The sequence below is a fragment of the Dipodomys ordii genome, unplaced genomic scaffold (genome assembly GCF_000151885.1).
Source record: "Dipodomys ordii isolate 6190 unplaced genomic scaffold, Dord_2.0 Scaffold1000002554, whole genome shotgun sequence".
NCBI lineage: Eukaryota > Metazoa > Chordata > Mammalia > Rodentia > Heteromyidae > Dipodomys > Dipodomys ordii.
The window spans coordinates 1-24,857 of record NW_012286171.1 but is presented as its reverse complement, the minus strand read 5'-3'; the positions used below and the strand labels follow the sequence as shown (position 1 = coordinate 24,857).

The 24,857-nt window shown below is 38.2% G+C and overlaps 1 pseudogene; it reads left to right on the top strand.

Annotated features, from left to right (window-relative positions):
• Positions 1 to 831: 831 nt before the first annotated feature.
• Positions 832 to 1,549, top strand: LOC106002832 (annotated as a pseudogene).
• The last annotated feature ends 23,308 nt before the right edge of the window (positions 1,550 to 24,857 follow it).

Below are 24,857 nucleotides of genomic sequence, written 5' to 3'. Positions count from 1 at the left end.
ATTACCTTGTTTTTAAAGATACTTGTTTTCATCTAAAAAAGTAGGCCTGTCTATTATCTTCATGTGATTTTGATGATTGAAGGTGCTTAATGAGAAGTCAAAGTGTATTACTAATCCTTTGCTATCAATTAAATCTCACCTTTTCTTCTTGGAACTTATAATTATTAAAGCAATAGTTCAGAATCAGCAAGCAATAGTTCAGATTCACAGTTCCAGTGCAAGTGGATCACCAGTAATTAATCCTTGATACCATTTTCCACAAAGTTTTGTCACAGATACAATCGGCCTGCCTTCTCTAGTTGCTTTCCTAGCCTGGACCTATTCCTTCACTCTACAGGAAAAGTGTGATTCAACTGATTTCAGTCACATCTCTTACTAGAATTATCAAGGATTTAGATTTTTGTCTGTAATTTGGTCAAAGCTATGTCTCTTTATGTAGGCTAATAAAAATGTATTTACTAATTTCAAGTAAATACATAAATTCCATTTCCATCTCTTTTAAAAAATAAAATTGTTTGCTCTATAAATTGATCAGAGGCATGGATTTTGTGGCTAGCTAGGTCATTGCACATCTGTCTCTCTCTTCCTCTCTCCCTTTCATGGTTCTCATAGATAATGTGACTGCTCCATAATTATCCTAATTTATTTTGTTTTTATATTTTTGGTTGCATCATTTCACTTTCTGCTCTGCCATTTCCCAAATCATTTACATAGAAGGCATTATTTCATATTTTCTCATTCCTATAATAAGCTGCACATGAAGACACCACTGGTGTCTTTCCTCTGCTCTCTATCAATTCCCTACTCTCCAGTTAGAATAATTTCCAATAGTAAAATTGGAAAAAGAGAAAGAAAATCATGGTGAAATAACAGATGTAGAAAATTCACTGGATTTTTCTGACCAGTTCAACCAACGTGAGTTATTAGGGAATACATGTGCACCCCATTCCCACTGGTACTCACTGTCTCTGGTTAGGCAATTCTGATGAAGACAAGGAACAAGATGAAAAAGTAAGGAATGGTATCAGTTGCAAAAAAAATGGAGCAGTATTAAAGCAAATTTTTGTTTGGGCTGCTGAAAATAATCGGCTTACTACAGTGCAGACACTGCTTTCCTAAAAGGCCACTCATGTGAATACTAGGGATGATTATGAGTATACCTCTCTTCATCAGGAAGCCTCCACTGGGCACTTAGACATTGTCCATGAGTTAGTGGCTCAAGGCAGATATTCATGCAATTGCTGTGAATGGCTAGACAACCCTGCACAGTGCTTATTTGTTGAATAATTTCAGAGTGGCTGCTTTCTTAGTTCACATTGAGGCAGATACCAATGCCCAAACTAAAGTCCTCTTGACTCCCTTGCATCTTGCTGCTTGGAATAGAAATAGCAAAGATATGCTGGATCGCCTTCTATTGAAGCATTATACCAAACCAGGTCTGAAGAACAACTTGGAAGAAACTGCATTTAATATTGCCAAAAGGATAAATATGTATCACTACCTCTTTTAAATTGTGGATGGCTGTAAAAATTGTTCTCCTAACTCATAATGGTTTGGTTAAGATTCTTAAATTTCAAAAATGCCAATCCATCTTTGTGTCTGTACAAAATATTTTCACAATACAAAGCAGCAGCAATATCTTACTTTAAAAATTCATGGATTCCATAGTATTCTTCAAGTGAATTGCCTGACTTTGATGTCAAAATGTATTCAAGAGTTGTTTGTATACATCTATAATGATTTCTGCAGGGTTTGTGATTTTTAAATCAGAAATCACTTTAACTTATCTGTTGAAATGAGTAGTACAGAAACTAAAAATATTTCTGGTGCATGTATGAAAAAAGTATATTTTAAAATACTCTGTATTTTGTTTGTATAATGTCCATAATCTATTTAATTCTCTCCTAGATATAATACTTTGAATTGTACATTGTTTTATAATATATAGGTTTGTTAATAAATGTGTTATTTCAGATAGCATTCCATATAGAAAAAGTTTAAGATTCCTTTTTTTCCCTAGGTCCTTATAGTATTTTATTTCTTTGGGATAAAATGACAATGTTATCCAATTTCAAATGTTTTGTAAAGATTATGTTATGTAAAGGCCATTCTAAGGTGAGGATTTAATGCACTGATGTTAAACTAACTTTCAGTTCAATGAATTACATATATTGTTACATTTGCCTTTTTTATTTTTTATTGTGAAAATACTGTACAGAGGGGTTACAATTACATGGGCAAGATAATGAGTACATTTCTTATCAAGCATTGTAGCCTCCTCCTGTATTTACCCTTCCCATCCATTCCCATCCTTCCCCTGCTCCCCCACTCAATCCTCCCTGCTACCCCTCCACCCGCACAAAGTTGTAAAGTTTATTTTTCGACATAACGACTTGTATTTTTGTAATCAATTTTTTAATAACTGTTTTTCATTTCTTGCATCTCAAGAATGAAAAATATGGAATATTTCACAAATTTTCATATCATCCTTGTGTAAGTGCCATGATAATCTCTATATTGTAGTAATTTGGGTAAACGTCCTGCTGAAGCATGTAGTATCCTGTAAATTAAAGTAGTTATTGATGCAATCTTTATACAGGCATATATCCTTGGTTGACTGTTTGTAACTAGGAAACCTTATTGTTCCTAAAAATGTTATTGATTTTACTTCTCTAAAATTCTGTGTATATTGGGAAAAGCTTATATTGTTTGGTCGATTGCTCACATTTGCAATTTTTTTTTGTCAATGACTATTTTAAGTCTTTTTCATTTTAAATTTGATCATACTTTGAAGCCTTTATAGCTAGGTCCAAAGGTGATTATTTTTCAAGTACTTATTTACAAACTGAGTTAGCTTTGTGGAGCTAATGGATTCAAAGTAAGCCTTGCTTAAGAGCTACTTCTAAACTTCTGCAGCTTAAAAATTCCTAAATGATGTCTTACTGGTACAAATGTCTACCTGACCCTTTACTCTTCTTCCCTGTAGCAACAGACCAACCAGAATATCTTACCCTGACAGCATAGATTTTCTTATTGGAACAAAACTAATATTAGTTAAAAGGGATCATAGACAGATAAACAGTTAAGACAGAATCATTTAGGCTAGAAGGTATTTTATCAAAATATAATTGTTATTTATTCCTAACATTTCAATAGTAGCTAAAGCCAAGAAGGTGAAAAAAATTTTCACATGCATGATTACCAAATATCCTGGCCAGTCTACCATCCATCCAGGCAGGAATTTACACTACTGCCTTTCTTTCATCAAATATTTTCATAGTTACAAGAGAAGTCTATATGTTTCTCCTCAATATTAGGCCTTAAATTGGTAATGTTTTAATCACAGTGTTTCCTCTTGTCTCTCGGCTGTAAATCTCCAAATGGTAAAGCTTTAGGTCCAACTCTACCAAACACTGAGGTAGAAATAATGGAATAATATTTTAAAACACAGTTGCCTTTGATACCCTAACCACAACAGAACATTGCAAAACATGTGCCTTTTTTCTTATATTTTATAGTTATATATTTTATATTTATAAGTGCTGATATTTTATTTCACAGTGAAACTTACTAGAATTAATTGATAATTTGACAAATAAATAGATATTTATTACAATAAATAGATTGGAATACAAATATTAAGGTTTAGAATGTATATTAGAATATAAAACGTATCAATGCAATGTCTTTGGTATAAACTCGTGATACGTTCTAAGTATTCTTGGTCTTCGAAATTCACATTGTAAAAAAAACAATTGTTTCCTCTAATCTATAAGGGATTTTACTCTGCTGCTCTGTTTATTGTTTTAACTCACTGGTTGCAAAATGTTTTTCTCTATATTTCTGAAGCATTTCTACTGATTGTACCCAAATTTTGCTGATATGATATTTAAAAGGTATTATTCTTCTGCAGGACCCACAGGTCCTAGGATCCCAGGTCTTAGTTATCATCTTCATCTGATAACAAGGGGAAGATTTCTCACCTAGGCTCATGAAACATGCCAACAGAAAGTAATTGAAAATCCATCTAATTCCTTATGACACTGGAATTAGTGGTAAGCAACTGTGTAATGCAATGCAACTTAAAATGAAAGATGAGATCACAAAATCTGAGAGAAAGTACAGTAATTCAAACTTTCAGTTTACAAATGACCAGCCCATATGAGTGACCAAGATCACAAATGTCACAAAATTATTTTTAATACCCCTCTTCTAATGATTACTCAAAGATTTCAGTCCAGCATAAGTAGGCAAAAAAATAGTTCCTAGAACGATAGATCCATAATTGGTCTACCAGGGCTAGGAAAACTTGACTTACAGGTCAAATAAAATTCACAAAAACATTAATTGAGAAGATCATTAATGCTTCAAAATACTGGTACTTCAGTAAAACCTGTTTCTGTAGAATAAAAATAAAAATGTTATCATTCTCAAATCAATGATAACCTACACTTAATCTCCTGAAAACAGATTCCTTTTCAAATAATCTTTTAAAAATCACATTCACCAAAATAACATTTGACAAGTAGACAATATTGACATTACAAATTTTTAAAGTTTAGGGTGCAAGTTACAATAGAGTTGTTTTATTTACCCAGCACTAATGCCAAACAGGTTCAACCATTCATTAAAGTGTAGAAATAGTACCAGCAACCATTTGTGTTGTTCAGTAGGTGCCTTACAGAAATGTGTCAAATAGAAAAACCTCCCATAATTCAAACCCAAACACTAGCTAATAAAGTAAATTTAATAACTTACTAAGGTACATTTTAAAAAGTCACAAATAGTTGCTTTATCATATGTTGTTTTATGTTTTACCTATCAGTCTAACATAGTAAAAAATATGACTTAAAGTCATGAATATGGGTACTCATCAGAGATGTGACAAACATAAAATCTGTTTTCTATTTCTACCATATTCCTGTATAGTAGTAAATCGTAGTCTTCTTCTTTTTCCAAAACTTATAGGTAGTAGAAAATATTATCCCATGTAAAATAAAATAATCACAAACCTTTTTCAAAGTTATTTAAAAATTTGGTAGTTAGGAATATATTCTAAGCCATTTTTAAACTTTCTTGTTGACTAAAGATTAATCTTACAAATGGATGAGAATAAAATCATGTCTAGGTGATTCACATCTCCAGTCTTGCAAATTGTTATTGCAGATGAATGAATTATGGAAATATAAGCTGACATCAGTTCAAGTGTACGCAGGATTGAAACTCCATGGATAGTATATATACCTTTCAAAATATTAACAGTTTAACAGAATGACTATCAGGAAGTTGAAACCAGAGAGGAATAATAGTAAAGACAGAATGAATGGAAAATGGAACAAGGGGCAAGTACAGCTAGAATACTCAATGTACACATGTGATAAAGGAAGTGATAAATCTGAAATACATCTTGGAGTAGGGGTTGGTTGAGAATGATAGAAGGAGTCACTCTGATCCAGGAGCATTGGACAATTAGATGGACATATTTATTGTAATACACATGCACAACCTTTTGAAATTTAATTAAAAAACATAACAAAAAACAAAAACACACAAAAATCACAACCAAACAGCAATCTCCAGAGAGGATGTATATGACCTCTCAAAATTTTAAATAGTTCATGAAGGGTAGTCTTGGGAATAGCAAACAAAGCTGTTCAAAGAGGGCAGTTTGGGGTAGCAGAGAATTTTCAACAGATTTAAGTAGATTGTCTAAGGTTGTGAATCACCTACCTCTGCTGCAAATATTTTCTTCTGTGAGTTCTCTTTGTCTGCAATGGATACTCCATTCTTCAGCCACACTTGATAGCTTGTGAAGATAGAATGGAAGCAACAAGATCAAGAATCCATTACTCCACTGGAGACAGAAGAGTCCTCTATGTTTTCTCTCATCTCTCTTCACTACTCTTTCTTCATACTTTTAAGTCAAGTGATTTTGAATTATATCTTTCATTCTTTGTTCTGGCAAAGTAATTAGCCAAACTAATTTCCTAAATATTATTTGCCATTTTTTTCTACCATGCTGTTTACTTGTCCAAGGGAGTCCATTAAGCTTCACCCTTGCATTTGGTTGCCATGAAAATCCAACATCTATGTTAATGAGGACAAACTCTAATGTAAAACTTTGTCTCCAAAAAAACGATCCAAGAAGCTGTGATCACAAATATTTAGCTATACTTTTTTTCTTTTACCTTGAAAATCTTCTTGTGTCTAAAGTTACACAAAAATAAGTACTCCACTACTTTTTGTTTCAATCACTTCTAACCTCAAAGATATATTTTGCTAACAAGATGCTTAGAGGAAACCGAAGTATACTCCACTTTTATGTTCTCTCTTAAGACTCTCCTTAGATACCATATCAGGATCAGTGAAGTTATTCTTTGAAAAATTATTTCAATAGATTATTTTTTCTTGGTCTTGCATTTGCTCAGCAAGATGTATGAAACAGAATAGAGTTAAATCATCCATACCTTGGGTAACAAAGGCCAATGCTTCTATGTCCTAATTCTATGTCCTAATTCTATGTCCTCCTCTTAGCTCTTCCCTGATTTCCAATTAAGCACAGCTTCTTGACTTCAAGTCCAGTGAAGCTGAAAGACTAGAAGGTCTCATCCCCACCCCACCCTGCTACATCTTCATGGTTTCTCTTTAAAAACTCTTTTAAGTTGCCTCGTTTGGACGTAGAATTTATTTTCCTGTCCTCATTCAAACTGTTCTACATTGTAGTGAGCCAAATAGGCTCTGTAAAATCACTTTAGGTAGCAAAAATATTAAGACAATCTATATCAAAATTTTTGGCCTCCCTCCACTGCTGAAGTCAGTATGCTTGGATAGGGCTTCTAAGAACATTGTTTTCTTACCCTTTCAATTTTCTCAATTCTTTTCTGATCCCAAACTTTTTGGCTTATGTAATAAGAGAAGTCTTCACTACCTCATGTTAATAAGGGTATTATTTTTTGTGAGCTACTTAGAAATGTCTGATGTTTCAGTGCTTCACATGCAAAGACATTGTGAGCTACTTAGAAATGTCTGTGTTTCAGTGCTTCACATGCAAAGACATTGTGGAAAGTGTTATAAACAGAAAAGTGTGAACCCAATACCTTCTTTCATTTTGAAGGGCCCTTTCTCCCTAAATATTTTGACCCAAATTATCATTTTCAAAGAATAATTTTGGTAATTAAAGGTCAATTCACAAAATTTGATGTCTCAGTTTTCTTAAGAACTTTGACTTTCACACAGTGAGAGTATATTTCCTGGGTAAGGACAATTCTCAAGGGAACCTACAGGATTTACAGTAAGGTTTCTGAAGTTTGTTTAGTGTGAAAATGAGCTATCTTTACCCTCATTGTTCCCTCTCAACTAGGTCTCCATAGCTTTCTTTGCATGAAAGCCTATTTTCCCAGGCAATGTTCTTAATATGCTAATTTGTTAAAAATTTGAACAATTAAAATATACCTGTCATAATATTTTAACTCTTTTGAAATTCCTTTATCAGAATCACGTTTTCCCCAATCCTAATTCAACCTTTTCCATCAAAAACAGTAACATGTTGTTTATATGATATAGTGTCCATGCAACTATTATTTTCCAGTGGCTTTATGTGTATATATGAACATATAAGCTGATGCAGAGCAAAATGAACTCCAAGGTATGGAAACAGAGATTTTTTTTGCAGTTGTTTTTAATGTACTATGTGATTTCTATTTTCTTTGGGTTTTCCACCTATGGTTTGGCATCAGCTGTATTTGATTTTGTGCCCTGTGTATTGTGTATACATTTACCTTAATTTTGAAGGGAAGAGGAACAACAAAATGGCAAGACAAAGGACAAAGGGCAAGCCAATGCAATAACAATACTCACAAGACAATATGTTGGAAATGTACATTAAAACTTGTGAGGAGTATTGAGGTGAAAGAAAACTGTAAGAAAAATGAAAGAGGGGGTAAAAAGTTTGAAAAGTTATGTTTTCACTACCTTACAATTACTGTAACCCATTGTTCACCAATTTGACAATAAAATTAAATTAAAAAATAAAGCTACATAAAAATAATTTCACTGTATTTTTATAGTAAATATTATTTTATGTAGTAACTTTTTAAAAATCAATACTATTTGGCATCTAATTTGAATTGATTACTCCTTTTTTATCAGAGAGTCATCAACTTGAATGTTATCCAACTAGGCAATATTTTCACAATAAACTTGACAATATTTTGAAAAAAGGAAAAATTTAGTACTTTCTCCTACTAAAACTGAATATAGTTTAATTCTATGGAAACCCATAACTTTAAAAAGTAAATGAGTTGTTAAGAGGACAGAATATATGTGTTCCTCAAAATTCCTATGACTAATAACTACTCATTTTAAAATTCTGAACATTCCATACCTGAGCGATTCTAAACAGTACCTGTTTGCATGTTATGTAATTTTGCAATAGATGCAGTTTCCAATGGAGTGTTACAGATTGAGAAGTCAACAGAAATATAGCCACATTCTGGTAGAGGATAAAATTATGAAGCATCTGTAATTAATTCTTCAAGAGTAAGCAAATTTTATCAGAGTAAGCTATAATTTCTATGAACCATCAATCCAAAGATTTATGCCATAAAGTCATCCTAGTCCAATAATTTCCAACTTGTAAAGTGCACCTTAATATTCCCTTAATTCACATCATGAATAGCTTATCTCTATTGTGAAAAAATACTACATTTCTGATAATGTGATTCTCTCTTTGTTCTGGAAAGAATACTACAATTAACTGGGTTGCATCATTTTCCCCCAGTGAGATTCTTGAGATCAGAACACTTGCAAATGTTATTTATATTTATACTTTTTTAAACTATCACAGATATTTAGGATGCTAAGGTCAGAAGATTATGGTTCAAATATCCAATAAACTCAGAAAAAGTCAGACACAAGTGGCACTGAGATTGAAGTGGTAGTGCACGAGCCTTGACCATAAACAGGTTCAGAGACAGTTTCCAGGCCCAGATTTCAAGCCCTAGGACAAACCAATAAAACAAAAACAAACCCCAAATGTAGCATTTTTCTCATTGTATACAGAGGCACGTAATTAAGAAAATTGCTTCCTGTGTTACATATAGGTAGAAGAAAGAAGATGTCATACAATTATTCTCTTCATACAATGTTATACAAAACCCTCAAAAATTGTAATTTTTCTATATTTATAAATTAATATCGATTTGTTGGCAACTCTGTCTAGATTATTTACATTATCATTTTATACATGAATTGTTGGAATTTTCTATTAACTAAGATCTAATTATAACTCTCTTGAAAGCATAATCTAGGCAAATAAAATGCCAGAATACTCAAAAAGAATTTTGTAGTATCCTATAAAATATGAAATTACAAGCAAAACTAAAATATTTATGTTAACTCTAAATTCTAATTTAGCAAGATCTACAAAGTCCTGCTTTAGATGAACTTTGAAATTCTCTAGGCTTAAGATTTTGTAATCCTTCCTCATTTCTTTGGAATCCAACAGAATGATGCTTACTTACTTTTTCAAATTTTGGGTGGGAATCATGAGCCATTTTGAATCTAGGAATGTTCTGTAATGAAGAGAGCATTTAAAACAAAACTGAAGATGATATATGAATTGCATTTCAATAGGAAACTTGACTTCTCAAAACATAATGACAAAATTAGCCCAAACTTCCAACTGTGTATTCCTTTCTTGTTGTTTGGTTTGTTTTATTAGACAAAATTATACTACCTGGTCCAGGAAATGTATCACTATTTAATTCCACTCTCTAATCTCCTGCCTTAGTCTGAGTGCTAGAATTCCAGGTTTGTATCACATTGCCCTGCCATGTTTGTTAGTTTATTTAATCTAGACATAGACTAGCAATTCTGAACTTCTCCAATGATATTATCCACTAGACAGACTGCTCAGAGTGTTTATGTACTATTTTAGAAGATCTTCTAACATTTGACACAGGATATGATCATTTTCAGTTGCACCTGCTGGGATCTCTGATTCATTCGATCCCTTTAATAATAATTACTTGACTCTCTTACTATCTCTCGTCCCTACATATGTAATAGTCTCAAACTTTTTTGAAGAAAGTTCATGAGGACTTTCTAATATTAAAATTCATCTCTTAATTCTTACTCAGGACATATTTTCTATTGCTATTTTTAAACTTTTCTACATATTCTAAGAGTTGTTTCATTTGTGTATTTGTGTGTGCACATATAAGTGCCTCTGTGTGTATGTGTATGTTTGTATGTATGTATGCAAAAACCTCAAGCTCTTATTCATCAATCTTGCTCATGCCTGGTATTCCATCACCTGAGACATTCTTCCAATTCAGGTTTTGGCTGGTAGTGTGGCAAAGACTGTTCTGCCCAGGCTACATGCAAACTGAACTTCCCAGACTCCTTTACATTCTTAGGTTTTATATCTCCAGAAGTATCAACTTTAAAACTACAAACATTTTGTGAGTGAAGAGTCTAAGCTGTAGCCCACATTTTTAACTCAAAAATTCATATAAAGATAGATGAACATACACATTGCATATGCTGAGTGTACACTGTTAGAAATGTGATCTTAAGCTGCGTGGTGGAGAGATCTGGGGATTGGGGTTCAAACCCAGCCCAGCTAGGAAAGTCCCAGAGACTTTTTTCTCCAATTAACTGCAAGAAAACTGGAAGTGGCACTGTGGCTAAAGTGGTAGAGCAGTAGCCTTGAGCTGAATAGCAAAGTGACAGTGTCCAGGCCCAAAGTTCAAGTGCCAAGACCAACAACGACAACGAAATGCAAGTAAAGGAAAGAAAAAGAAATGTGATCTTAGCCACTAGTACATTGTCAGTATAATCCCTGCTCTCTCAAGATAGACTTGTTTTTCCAGTTAAGTCCATGCCCTTATAGCTGACTTGCATTGGAACCAGAATTATTCTTCCATTCTACTTTTAAAAATTTGTGCGATTAGCAAACGTGATTGAGAAAGGGAAAGGCCTCATACTTCATATTCCACTTAGGAACACTCCCATAAATCTACATATTGGACTTGGCTTTATTGTTTCGATGTTGTCTTATTTGTAGTCTTCTATATTATATTGAACCCTTATACTTAAACACAGAACTTCTCTTTCTCCTATTGTTGCAAATGTTTCTCTTACTGTTAATTCATGTGCACTAGGGAAATAAGGCACAGCAAATACACTCACAAAAAAAAATGATCTGAGGACCTTCTTCCCATTTAAAATTTGGCTTAATTTGCAGAGCAATTATGAAGTTTGAACTAAATGTACTCATGGATAACGTATTTATAAGCAATATAAATTTTATATTTTCTCTTTTATTAAGTTGTCTCTGAAACACCTATTACCTCATGTCCAAAAGTGTCCTTGTGTTATTGCAATGAAGACAGAAAACATTCATTAGACCTCACGAAGCACCAATGATTGTTACTGGACTTTGTGGAAACTGATCCCAGGAGAGGAATTGAACACAGAGAAATGATAAAGTTGAAATTAACTTGTGCTTTCCTTTTTACTGTACAAGAAAAGAATCCCAAGGCTTGAAGGAAACTCTGTCCCTTACTTTTTCCATTGTGTTTTTTATTCATATAAACTTGTCTGTAAACTTCTAGTTGAGAGTATTACAAAAGATAATAATGTGCCATGTGAAGGCCAGCATAGAATAAAAGAAATTAACGTTGTTGTTTTTTTAGTTAGTTTGTATTTGTTTTTGCCAATTGTGGGGCCTAAAGTCTGGGCCTGGGCGCTCTCCCTCAGATCTTCATCTCAAGGATAGTGCTCTACCATTTGAACCACAGCGCCATTTCTGACTTTTTCTGTTTATGTGGTACTGAGAAATCAGGGCCTCATGCATGCAAGGCAAGCACTGTACCACTTAACCACATTCCCAGCCCCTAATAACGTTGTTTAAAAGTTGTTCTACTGCAAAGAAACAAAGACATGGAGGTTTAAAAGTGTCTTATGTATGGATATTTCACCCCTGAGAAGATTCTCTTTTGGCAGGAGTCAGTTATCAATTCCTTTAGTCTGGTCCTGAGTTCTTCATAGCAATAAGGATTCCAAAAAAGCAGGATCTTGTGAATATGTTCAGAACAAGCAGCCTCTTCTCAGAGCAGTACTCCTTTAAGGACAGTCCCAAAGAAATATCTGGGGGTTGTTTTTGTTTGCTTGTTTGTTTAGTTTGTCCTGTTTCTGGGACTTGAACACAGGGGCTGGACCCTGTCCCTGAACAGTTGTCTTTCTTGCCCACCTATCCTCAAAGCTAGTACTCTACTGATTGAGCCCAAGGTCCACTTCCGGCTTTTTAGTGTTTATTTAGAGATAATAGTTTGACAGACATTCCTGCCTGGATTAGCTTTGAAATAGGATAGTAAGAAAGCCAAGTGATATCGACAGTATGGACTTCTCTTTTGAAAAAAATATTAGATGAAGTTTATTATAAAGCTAATATTTGACAATTTTTAAAAGAAGAGAATATGCCCAGCAAAGAAGCCATAACTTAAATAACTCAGTGAAAGTAGGTGCACTGAATCATTTTGTAATTATTTTTTATGCTTGGAAAGATTACTATTGACCTTGTCATTCCTTTTGGGGAAACTGAAAGTCATATTTGCACTTTTTTTTGTGGGCGCTGTCCCTCACCTCTTCATCTCAAGTTGAGCACTCTACCACTTTAGCTACAGCACCAATTCCGGGTTTCCTGTGATTAATTGAAGATAAGGGTCTCATGGACTTTCCTGACAAGGCTTGCTTTGAACCACAATCCTCTGGTCTCATCCTTCTGAGTAGCTAGGATTACAGGCTTGAGCTACCAGCACCTGGCTCATATTTGCATTTATGTGTACTTAATGACACTATGTAGACAAAGAATGGAAATTTGAACCAAATGATGACATTGCAGCTTTTCAGAAAAATTGGGGTAGGAATAAATATGTCCTCATTTTTCCATGTTGTTATATTAATGACTCATGAGCTATGGGACTCTTACATTAGCATCCTCTGCCATCTGTGTAGGTGTCATTTAGTATTAGGCAATATTCATAGAGTAATATAGAAAGACTGAGATTTTTAGAAAGCAAAGGAGATCAGGTATGAAAGAACAGCATAGAAGCAGATACATTTATCACACAGAGATTAATACTAGCCTAAGAGATTTACAATGTTAAAGGCAATGAGGTATAAGCCTAGTTGATAACTAGTTCTTCAATAACCAAAAATATTTCCCTAGAACAGTTTCTGGTATATGTTAGTTACTATCATTTATTCCTTCCATCTGGAGTTATTCCTTCTCTTCTATCACAACTGTTAATTAGTCTCTGCCTTTTTAGTGCCATGACTGACCAAAAAGATTTCCAAATCTCACTTAGACTAGCCTTCTCTGTGATTAGCAGTGACCACTCAAAAGCCTGGAATCTTTTAATTTCCAGAATTCATCTTCCCTTGACATCTAAGTACATTCCTGGCATTAACTGCAGTGATCTAATGAACAAAACATTTTTTTTCAACACAGTATCCTAATATAGGCAAAATGCATGAATTAGGGACTATTGTCAGGTATCAGTATGGAATAAGCAATTATATATTCCAAGTATGTGTTCTTTATTTTGCATTTACTAACTGTTTTCTTTTCTTTTGTTTTGTTTTTGACAGTCCAGGGGGCTTAAACTCAGGACTAGGGAATTATTCCTGAGCTTGCTTTTTTTTCCCTCAAGGCTACCACTCTACCACTTGGGGCACAGCACCTCTTTCAGTGTTTTTCTGTGAGGAATTGAACCCAGGCGTTCAGGCAGGCTAGGCAATCACCACACCATGAAGTCACATTCCCAGAGCCCTAAATGACTTTCTTAACATGGCATTATATTTTCATTCCATAACTACGTATCATAATTTTGGCCAGATGCTAGAAAATAACATACAAAAATTCTAAGTCCAGTAAGGCTGGATGGACAATGAATAACCGTTATAGTCTAGCCAGGGCACAGAGGGGCTTACCTCATGGAGCTGGTTGAACAGGCTGAGCAAGACAGCTCCTAACCCACAGTCTACCTCCAGAATGAGAGGGCAACCTTGGGTTCCAACCACATGGGGACGCTGAGCCACCTCCTCCAGCACACATTCAACCAGTTCCTGAGATACAGAGAAAAAAAGTCAGAATTAAACTTAAGCTGGGTGCGGATGGCTCAGACCTCTAATCCTAACTACACAGGGGGCTGAGATATGAGGATCATGGTTCACAGCCAGCCCGGGCAGGAACGTCTGTGAGACTCTTATCTCCAAAGAAGCACCAAAAAACTGTAAGCGGCACTGTGGCTTAAGTAGTAGAGTGCTAGCCTTGATCTGAGGAGCTCGGGGACAAGTGCCCAGGACCAGAGTTCAAGCCCCACGACTGACAAGAATTGGACTTCTCACAACAAGAAGTGGACTGAATAGCACCCATTGTCCTAGGGAGTATGGTAGAGAAGTCAGGCAGAGCTTCCTGTGAACTGGAGGTCATGAGTATGTCACCTGGCTTCTCCTTGCCTCAGTATCCCCAGCTGCAAAACTGAACACAGTGAAGGATCCCATTCCTCATGGGCATAAGGTAAGGATGAAAGAGAGACATGTTTTGTTTCATAATCCCTCATCTGTTCCACGATTAATAACAAGCCCCACGTGAGCCTTTTCCAGGTATCTTCCTTTCATTTGCTCACAGAATTGCCAAGAACCATATCTAATGGCCGCTCCCTCTGTGCCCTGTGCCAGAGATCCCTCTGTATAAATCCCTTGTTTCCTCACAACTGTCCCAAGAGGAGACTGAGGTCCAATAGTTGAAGCCTAACCCAGGGCTTACCCTGTGGTCAAGAATTGACTGCTGTCCACTAAGAGTTTGAGATAATCCATCTAAACCGATGACTGAACATGGTGCTACATGTCTACTATCCCAACTACAGAGGACCAGGCCTGGTGGAGCATGCCTGTCACAGATAGGACGACCATGATCCAGCCCAGCCTGACCATATATTTAGTCTCTATTTTGGAAATGCCCAAGACAGAGAGGCTTGGCTCACATGGTGGAATACCTGACTGGCAAGCCTAAGGCCTTGCGTTCAAACCCTAATATACCAAAAAGAATCAGAGGCCCGGTGCCAGAGGATCATGCCTGTAATCCCAGCTACTCAGAAGTCTGAGATCTGAAGATCACAGGTCAAGATTTAAAATAGGGTTGGCCTCAACCATCGGACATCATGATGAGAAGACCCAGAGTCTGACTTATGCTGGTGGACTCCATACTCGCAGGGTGCACATCCTTACTAAGTGCTGGCCACACACTCTGTCCCCCTAGGAAACCACCCCCTGTGAGACACACCCCCAGGTCCTACCAAGCTCCCACTGCCACCAACCAGGCCCAAGGGAGTAGAGAGCTCCAGGGCACACAAATCCCTTGGTCTTGTAATTTAAAGGTGATCAGTCCCCTTCAAGCACCTTACCCTTCCAGGCCCCTGGACCTCAGCCGTGAAGCCCATGCACCCCCCTCCCCTCGCAAAGATGGCAGGAAAAGTTACCAAAAGGTTCGACCATCTTTGTTGTAACCCACTTCTACACACACACAAATCCGGACTGGTGACAGAAGACTTATCCATGCAGCACCTGAAATTTGCCAATTGATCACTCACCTGAGCACTGTCAGGATGTACAAGTAGAAAGATGATCTCTCTCTCTTTCCCTCTCTCTCTCTCTCTTTCTCTTTCTCTGTCTCTGTTTCTCTAATGCACACACACACACATGACTCAGAGCAGTGCCTCTGTTCGTTCCTCATCTGGGACAATGTACAAGCTGGAGCATGGAGGTTCCCTTGAGACAACCAGGGGCCCCACCCAAGGGGAGCACCACTCAAATGATGCAACACCACCCCACATCTCCGTTTCTCCAGGGTCAGATCCTTCCCCTTGGGAACAACCAGCCTTGACTCTACATTCACCAAAACCCTAGGCCAGGATGCTGGGTGAAGGAGTCCTGAGACAGGTGTCTCCTCAGAGCCTGGGAAAGGAAACTAGCAGAAGGTCATGGTGACCTCAGAGGGGTGTCTGACCAGGGGTGGGCACTGTTGGTGAAATGGATGGAGTCCTGAGGCTACATACATCGACATACTCCTTCCTTCTGGCCTACATGCTTCTGGGCTAATTGGTGGATTCTTGGGGAGGACAAGAAGACCAAATGGACCAAGCATCAGAACATGCTGGCAGAGCTGGGAAAGGTGATGACCCTGTGAGAACTGTTGACAGCTGAGGGGTAGGGGAACAGGCCGGGTGTATGTGGGGGGGTTGGGGTTATTCCTCCCAGATATTCACCTTTTGCTTTGACCCCCAGCGCCCTTCACCTCCCTCCTGGGCTTTTCTGGGACCCTGTTCAGGTGAAAGGATGACCAAGCACAGAAGACAAGAGCTCACACAGCAATGGGGGTGTCTATCTTCTGCATCCAACAACCCCCATGCCCAGAAAAAAGGAAAAGACCAGAGAAGGCAGGTGTGGAGGTCCTGTTCCCCACCTTTGACTAAAGCCACCAAGTTCCCACTAGGGAGAGAAAGGGTGCAGATGCATGCTTCTGTAGCTCCCACTGCTCCAGGCCAGGGATGATGTGGTGCTCCCTTTTCACCCATCACTGCATCTGCCCTTTTCCTGGGACATTGGTCACTAGGGATGGGATTGGGATCCCCGGGTTGACACCCACCCCCTACCCTTGGGGCACATTAGTGGCAGAACCCTGGCTGGACTGTGGGGTGTGAGGGAGGTGCAAGTCCATGACCTGAAGGGGCATCACCAGGTACAGGTGTCCCAGGGTGCAGGCCCACTGGGCGGCCACTCACCTGTGCTGCTGGGAGAAGTTGTTGGTGGATGCTCCTGGTGGGGTGAGCAGCAATGGAGGGGGCATTGCAGACACTCAGGTCCAGAGCAGAGGACTAGGGGCTGGGACCAGGTCAGGGCTGCAAGCCTGCCAGCAGCTTGCCACCACCTGAGGTTTGAAATGCAGTGCCTTGGAGGAAGCAGGGGAGGGGGCTGGGAAGCAGGAGGGCACATCAATTTCCTACTCCAAAGTAGCTTCAAGACTCTTGCTCACTACTCAGCCATCTCTACCTTCTTCAACTGCTGGTAGTGGTGACAACCAACCTAGGGAATCCCAGGGAGTACGAGGCAGCATGGAATGTGGGCGTGGCCACCATTCTTGTATACAATTGGTCAGAAAGAAACATGAAAGAATGGTGGTGTGGCCAGAATGATGTGATGCAGGCAGCATGGGCAGAGTCAAGATGACAGCAACTCCCCCAGCCACTTTCCCAGGGAACTATGTCCAATTCAGTTGGGGACAAGAGGGTAACCTGCTTTAGCCAGATGGCTTCACAGATTCTTGTGTGTGTCTATTTGTTGCCAGTCCCAAACCTTAAAATCAGGATCTGGGCACAGTCCATGAGCTGCTTTTGCTCAAGGCTAGCCCTCTACCACAAGAGCTACACGGCTCTTCTTCTGGCTTTGTTGGCACTGAAGTTGGACAGGGGTCTCAAGGACTTTCCTACTTAGGATAACTTTGATCCTCCCATCACAGCCTTGTAAGTAACAAGGAGGATTGCTGAGAGCCACTGGGCCTGCGTAATCACTGGTCTTGTTTATGTTCTTGGACAGACTGGTGAGTTCCCTATCCTCAGGTTGAAGTGGTGGGAGCTGGAGCCACTATTCGAATCCTGGTCCTGCCACCTCTAAATGGTAGGAGATCCTAAGAAACTTGTTCCTATCCATATGATTACCAATGGAATGTGATGTAAGTCATGATTGAACAGTTCTTGAATAATTCTAGGATAAAATGATAGACAATTATATTATAAGACACTGATTGATTTTAATTAATACTTTATTAAGCATTTAAACAATCACATTCATAAAATGGAGGCATAATGAAATACCTAAGAAATGGACCTTATATACTATAAAGGTGCCATTTTTTCTGCCAAGACTGGGATTGGAACTCATGGTCTGGGTAACTCTCTTGCACTGTGTGGGAAGGGGAAGATTTCCTCCTTGAAGTCAAGAAAATCAAGTCTGTTCCTTAGGCCTGAAATTGATCCCCACCACTAGAAAACATCCTACTCATGTACAATTTACATATATGATTTATATTTATATACATAAGTTGACTACATATTGCATTCAGTGGAATTATTCATTTTATTTTTTGTTTTAATCATGTATTGACCGTTTATTTTATTGACTATTATGACACATAGAACATTGATTACATTGATTACATAGGACATAGGTCTGCATATGTATTCCACTTCATACCTGACACCCAGAAGATTCACAGTAAAGGAAAACATGTCACCATCAGATTCTTACTCCACGATTCATTGTTTGGGAGTGCTGGTATCTGAACTCATGGCCTACAAGGCCAAATTCATGAATGGGTGAGTGTCCACATGCCATCCTGGGGCAAATTGAGCTGACAGGCAGTTCCTACGACCTAAGATCGAGCCCCAGGGGTTGACAAAATAAGGACAGATTGACACGCAGGTGGCAGTATACTAATAAATATATACCTTTATACCATTCCAGAGATGTCTGTCCATTATTCACTTATATAAACTACATTTGTACCAATTCTTGGATATTTATTATACCTCCATGTAATTATTGTTATTGTTTTCATCTTTAAACTATTAATGAAATCTGTGTCTTGAAATTATTGTGTTCCTGTAATAGTATTCTTTTAATGCTTCATAATATTAAATAAAATCAATCAGCCTCCTGAAATTATGCTGTCTAATTTTATAGAAGCATCATTCACAATCAACTCATTCAACCATGACATTGATAACATTCCATTGTTATTCCTATGGATGAGAATAAGTCTCTTAGTATCTCCTGCCATTGGTTGGGTCAGGACAGGGATTCGAAATCAGGGCCTACATTGCCACGTGGGCCTATGGTTTTCCAGGTATTCTGCCAGCCTTCAGCAATGCAAGGTGAAATACCCTTTGCAACAGTGTCATTTAGACCCAGGAGGTCACCGTGCAAAGGAAGAAAACATAAAAAGCTGTCTCACAGCTCTTTTCTGTGCATTTTTCCCTGCAAGGCCTAGGGGTTTAGGATCCCAGGAGCAGCTATGGGTCCAGTGGCTCCATCCCAGCCTTGAGTGATCAAAGATGAGGCAGAGTTGCCACAACCTGAGTTCAAGTGCTGTGCTGAGCATAAAATAAAATAAAATAAAAATTAAAAAATAAATTAGCTCTCTGGCTTGAAATTTGCACTGTTTATTCTGCACGGTTTTCAATTTGAACTCAGGGTCTGGGTACACCTGCAGCACTGTGGATGAAGCGGAATCTTACCATACTTGAAGATAAGAAAGCCAGGCCTGTTCATTAGGCACGAATTCAAGCCCCAGCCCTGGAAAACATACTATTTATATATATTGTAAAGATAGGATTTATACTTACCTATAGATGTTCAGTCCATACATGTTTGGTGTGGTTGTTCCTTGTATTTTTTATTCATTTATTTACCATTGATTTTATTTACTACGATGACACCCACTCCATTTATTACATTGATGATATACTATCCCATAGCATCTAGATTTGTAGACATGTTCTCCATCATGCCTAACACCCAGGACTCTCAGAGAAAAGAAAAATAATTTTCACACTCAGTTTCTTACTTCATGATCCACTTGGTAATGCTGGGATCTGTCTCAGGGCCTAGCAGGACCAATTGGTGAATAGGTCAAGGTGAACAAACCAGCCTGTGAGCAACTAAGGAGCTAGGCCATTCCCAGGATCTGACATTGATTCTCAGGGTGCCCCACGATAGTCATAAATTCATTATTTAAACATAGGATCTATATTTACATACATGTGTGGACAGCATTTTTCATTCAGTGTACTTCTTATTTTGTGACTAATTCATGGAGGTATTGTGTATTTTATTGAGTATAGTGACAGGTATAACTGTGCTGACATGGATAACAACCTGTTCCTATGGTTATAGGGTTGCCTATGCATTCTCCATCCTTGTTGAGACCCAGGACTTTCACAGGAGAGGAAAACTTGTGCAACAATTGCCTTCTGACATAACTCAAGTCTGGGTAGCTCTGTTGCACAGTGGGAGAAGGGGAAGCTCCCCATCCTTAAAGACTAGAATGTCAGTCCCAGTCCAGAGCCTAATTTGAAGCCCCAGCACCGGACCAAATAATAAACCCATCTTTTTTAAACATAGGATCTCTCTTTACCTACAGGTGTCGTATGCCTCTTGCATTCAGTGTGCATTTTTTTATTTTTTTATTTATTCATGGACATATTGTGTATATTATTGAGTATGGTGACAGATATAACTGTGCTGACCGTGACAACCTATTTCTCTGGCTATAGAGTTGCCTATATAGCATTCTCCATCCTCTCTGAGACCCAGGACTTTCACAGGAAAGGAAAACAGGTAGATCGATTGGATTCTCACATCAGGATGAAACTTTTGGCTGTGCTAAGATTTGAAGTCAAGGCCTAGCAGACCCAATTGGTGAAAGGGTCATCATGAGCACACCAGCCTGTGAGCCACTAAGGCACTAGGTCATTCCCTAGACCTGAGATCGAGCCCTGGTGGGGGACAATATAGTCATAAATTCATAATTAAACCAAGGATCTATATTTCCATACATGGGTGGGCAGCATCTTGCATTTGGTGTAGTTATTCTCTTTATTTTGTCTCTTATTCATTGATATATTGTGTATTTTCTTGAGTATAAGATGACAGATATAACTGTGGTGACCTGGATGACAACCTAGTCCCATGAGTATAGAGTTGCTTATACATTCTCCATTCTACTTGAGACCCAGAACTTGCAAAGCACAGGAAAACAGGTGCAATGACTGACTTCTCACATCAGGGTGAATTTTTGGCAGTGCTGGGATTCACACTAGGGGCCTAGGAGGCCCAACTGCCCAATGAGTCCACGTGAGCACATCAGCCTGTGAACCATTAAGGAGCTGATCTGTTCCCAGGAGCTGAGATCGAGCCCTAGGGAGGCCACAAGAGTCCTCAATTCATCATTGAAACATGGGATGTATATTCACATCTGTGTTTGGACTGCATCGTGCCTTTAGTGTAGTTATTCTCTATTTTGTATGCTATTCATGGATATATTGTATATTTTCTTGAGTATATGATGACAGGTATAACTCGGCTGACATGGATGACACCCTATTCCCATGGCCACAGGGTGGCCTATGAATTCTCCATCCTAGCTGAGACCCAGGACTTAAACAGGAAAGGAAAACAGGTGCAACGATTGGCTTCTGACATCAGTATGAATATTTTGGCAGACTGGGATCTGAACTCGGGGCCTAGCAAGCCCAATTGGCGAATGGGTCCATATGAGCACAGCAGCCTGTGAACCACCAAGGAGCTAGGCCATTCCCAGGACCTGAGTTTGAGTCCCCAGGGAGGGAGAAGGAGAGCACAATAGTCATCCATTCATAAGCTGAATTTAGTATGCAAATAAGTACATATTTGTATAGAGTAGGAGAGAAGGCAACCTGTGATGGAATCCAATCTACTGTGTGACTTCGATTTTTGGATCTTCCCTGATGCCTCCATTTCATGACTGTGATGATTATTGTCATGCTTCATCAACTCTTCATTACAAATAATTGATACCCCATGAGTCTTGCCTATCATTTTCTACTCCCATCATGCACAAACTACTCATTCAAGGATGATAACAATTGCATTCCATGGCTCTTTCTAGGTCCAGAAACGAGAATCGCAGGATCTCCTGCCATTCCCTCCTCCTAGGGGGGCTGAATTCAAGCCTCAGTCCTGGAAAACATACTCCTTATATACCTTTTAAATAAAGGATTTCTACTTCCATACAGATGTTCAGTCCATATCATGTTTGGTGTGGTTATTTATCTTATTTCTTGTTTTATTCATTTATTTACCATTTATTTTATTGACTCTGATGACACCTATACCATTTATTATATTGTTTACATCCTATCACCTAGCATCTAGATTTGTAGATGTGTTCTCCATCATGCCTGGTATTGGCCGAATTCATGAATGGGTGAGTGTGAGCATGGCATCCTCTAGCCAATGAAGCTGTCAGGTGGTTACTAGGCGCTAGTTTGTGCCCCACGTTTGGCCAAAACAGCGATAAATAGATAGGCAGACGGTGGTATACAAATAAATAAACATTGACAAACAGTGCCAGAGCCTTCTATGACTGAATGACACCTACTACGTTCCTACCAACACTTAGGTATTTATTATTCCACCATTAAAGGGATATTATTCTTTTCATGCTTATTAAACTATTAAGATCAATCAGCAACCTAGGATTATTGCATCCAATTTTAGACTCAACTTGTGCATGAACTACTCTTTCAATTGGCATTCATATGTATAGGAACAAGTCCCTTGCATTCTTCTACCATTGTTAGGTGTCAGGACCGGGTTTGAACCAAGAGCCTATGTTGACAGGTTGGCCTATGGTTTCCCTGATAGCCCGCCAGCTTTCAGCAATGGCAGGTCAGCTCCACTTTGCAACCAGGTAATTAAGACCCAGGATAGTCACCTTGCCAAGAAAAAAATCCTAAAACCCTCCAGCCCTCTGCAGCTCACCACTTTTTGTGCTTTCCAGCTTGTTTTTTCTTCCTGCAATCCCTCTGGGCCTAGGATCCCCCAAGCAAATATGGGTCCAGATGCTGCACCCCAGCCTAGGGTGATCGAAGCTAAGGCAGACTTCCATGACATGAGTTCAAGCCCCATTGTTTGCCAAAAAACAAATAAAAATTAATTAATTACTTAATTAAATTACAAAAAATAAAGCTCACTTGTTTGGAATTTCTGCCAGTTTTCTTTCCTAGCCTGGGATTTGAACTCAGGTCTTGGTAAATCTGTAGCAATGTGTGAGAAGGTGCAGTGTTGTCACTACTTGAATTCAAACCATGTGCCAAGCCAAAAATAAAAAAAAAAATAAGTCACTGACGTGGGCAGCGGGAGTAGTTGTGGAGATGGTAGAGAAGGTATGGTAGGGGGAAAACAAAGGAGGAAGCAACAATGCTCAATAGGAAATGTACTCATTACCTTGCTCATATAACTGTAACCCCTCTGTACAACATTTTTACAATAAAAATTTACAAAAAATGAAACAATATAGGTAAAGGAAGGATTTCTGAATAGCTGTACAAAATTCGCCACTGCATTTTTGTTTAATGCTCAGTATGAAACTGAATAAACATAACTGCTTCCATTAAAAAAATTAAGTCTCAGTCTTGGAACTGGTGCTAGTATTTCTGCTATTGCTGGGATTTGATCTCACTGTCCAGGTAACTCTTTTGCACCATAGGTGAAGGCAAATCTCACTGTCCTTGAGGAAAAGAAATTCAGGCTAGAGTTCCCAGGGCCTGAATGAAGGCCCTGCAATGGAAAAACTATTTCTATGCATGTGTAATATATGATATATACTTACATATGTATGTTTATTACATATTATGATTACTATTGATTTTGTATTTTATTTTTATTTGATTCATTAATTTATTGTTTTATTATTATACACATAATATTTATTACATTTTGAACATACATTATAAAATTATACACAATAATTTAGGACATTAACTCATTTTTAATAAATATTTTATTAAGTGTTGAAACATGATACATAATTAAATGGAGGCATTTGTCACAGTCTTCACATGTTTAGAGTCTCACTCATGTATGAGCTGTGTTTTACCTTTGGACACCTTACTATAGTGATCCTTTTAGATGATTTATAGTCAGAAGCCTTTTCTTGAGGATAGGCAAGTTGAGGGATAAAATTGTTAGGGTGGGGCAAGAAATATGGCTTAGTGGTAAAGAGCTCACTCAGCTTGCATGAATGCTAGGGTTTGAATCCTCAGTGCCACATACTCAGAAAAAGCCAGAAGCTGTGGAGGGGCTCAAGTGGTAGAGCACTAGCCTTGAGGAAAAGAAGTCCCAAGACTGTCAAAAACAATAGGCCAGATGCCAGTGGCTCACACTTGGAACTCTAGCTTCTCTGGAGGCTGAGATATGAAGACCACCATTCAAAGTCAGCCTAGACAAGGAAAACCTGTTAGACTGTTATCTCCAATGAACCACCAAAAAACCCACGTGGGGCTGTGGATCAAGTGGTACAGTGTTCGCCTTGCTCAGGAAAAGTCCCTAGACTTGATTCAATTCACACAACTGGAAAAAAGCAAGGGTTAATCAAAGTAATTTTTCTATTTGCTAATTAGGAGAACATTCTCTGGAAAATGAATGCTGATATATAGCAGAATTGAAATCAGAGCTCAAGGTTCAAGTGTAGCAGATCCATATGCCCAGCCTCTCAGACTCTAGCATTATAACCTTGTGTCCTATGGGGTTCTGAAAGGTCAAATGTTGAAAGACATAATATGCTCCTCAAGCCCTTTGTGATGAGCAGTTGACTTGTATTGTCGATGTCATTACACTTCTGAACCCAGCAGAACAGCAGTGGCTCACAACCGTCACCTAGATCAGGAGGCTGAGATCTGAGGATCACAGGGTGAAGCCAGCTAGGGCAGGAAAGTCTAGGACAATCTAACTTCCACTTTGGAAAGGTCAGATGTTCAAGAGCTTCCTGTGTTTCTCTTGGTGATGAGAAGTTACTTGCACTCTAAATGTTCTTAGAATTCTTGAGCTATAGAAGCAGAAAAGAAACATTTTTGACCCATCCTGGGTTCAAATGAAGTTTTCAGGATCCAAGCCCTAGCCCTGTTAGCAGGAAGAACTTCTGTGTAACATTGTATTTGAAGGACCAAAAACAGTTCAAAAGACATGTTAGG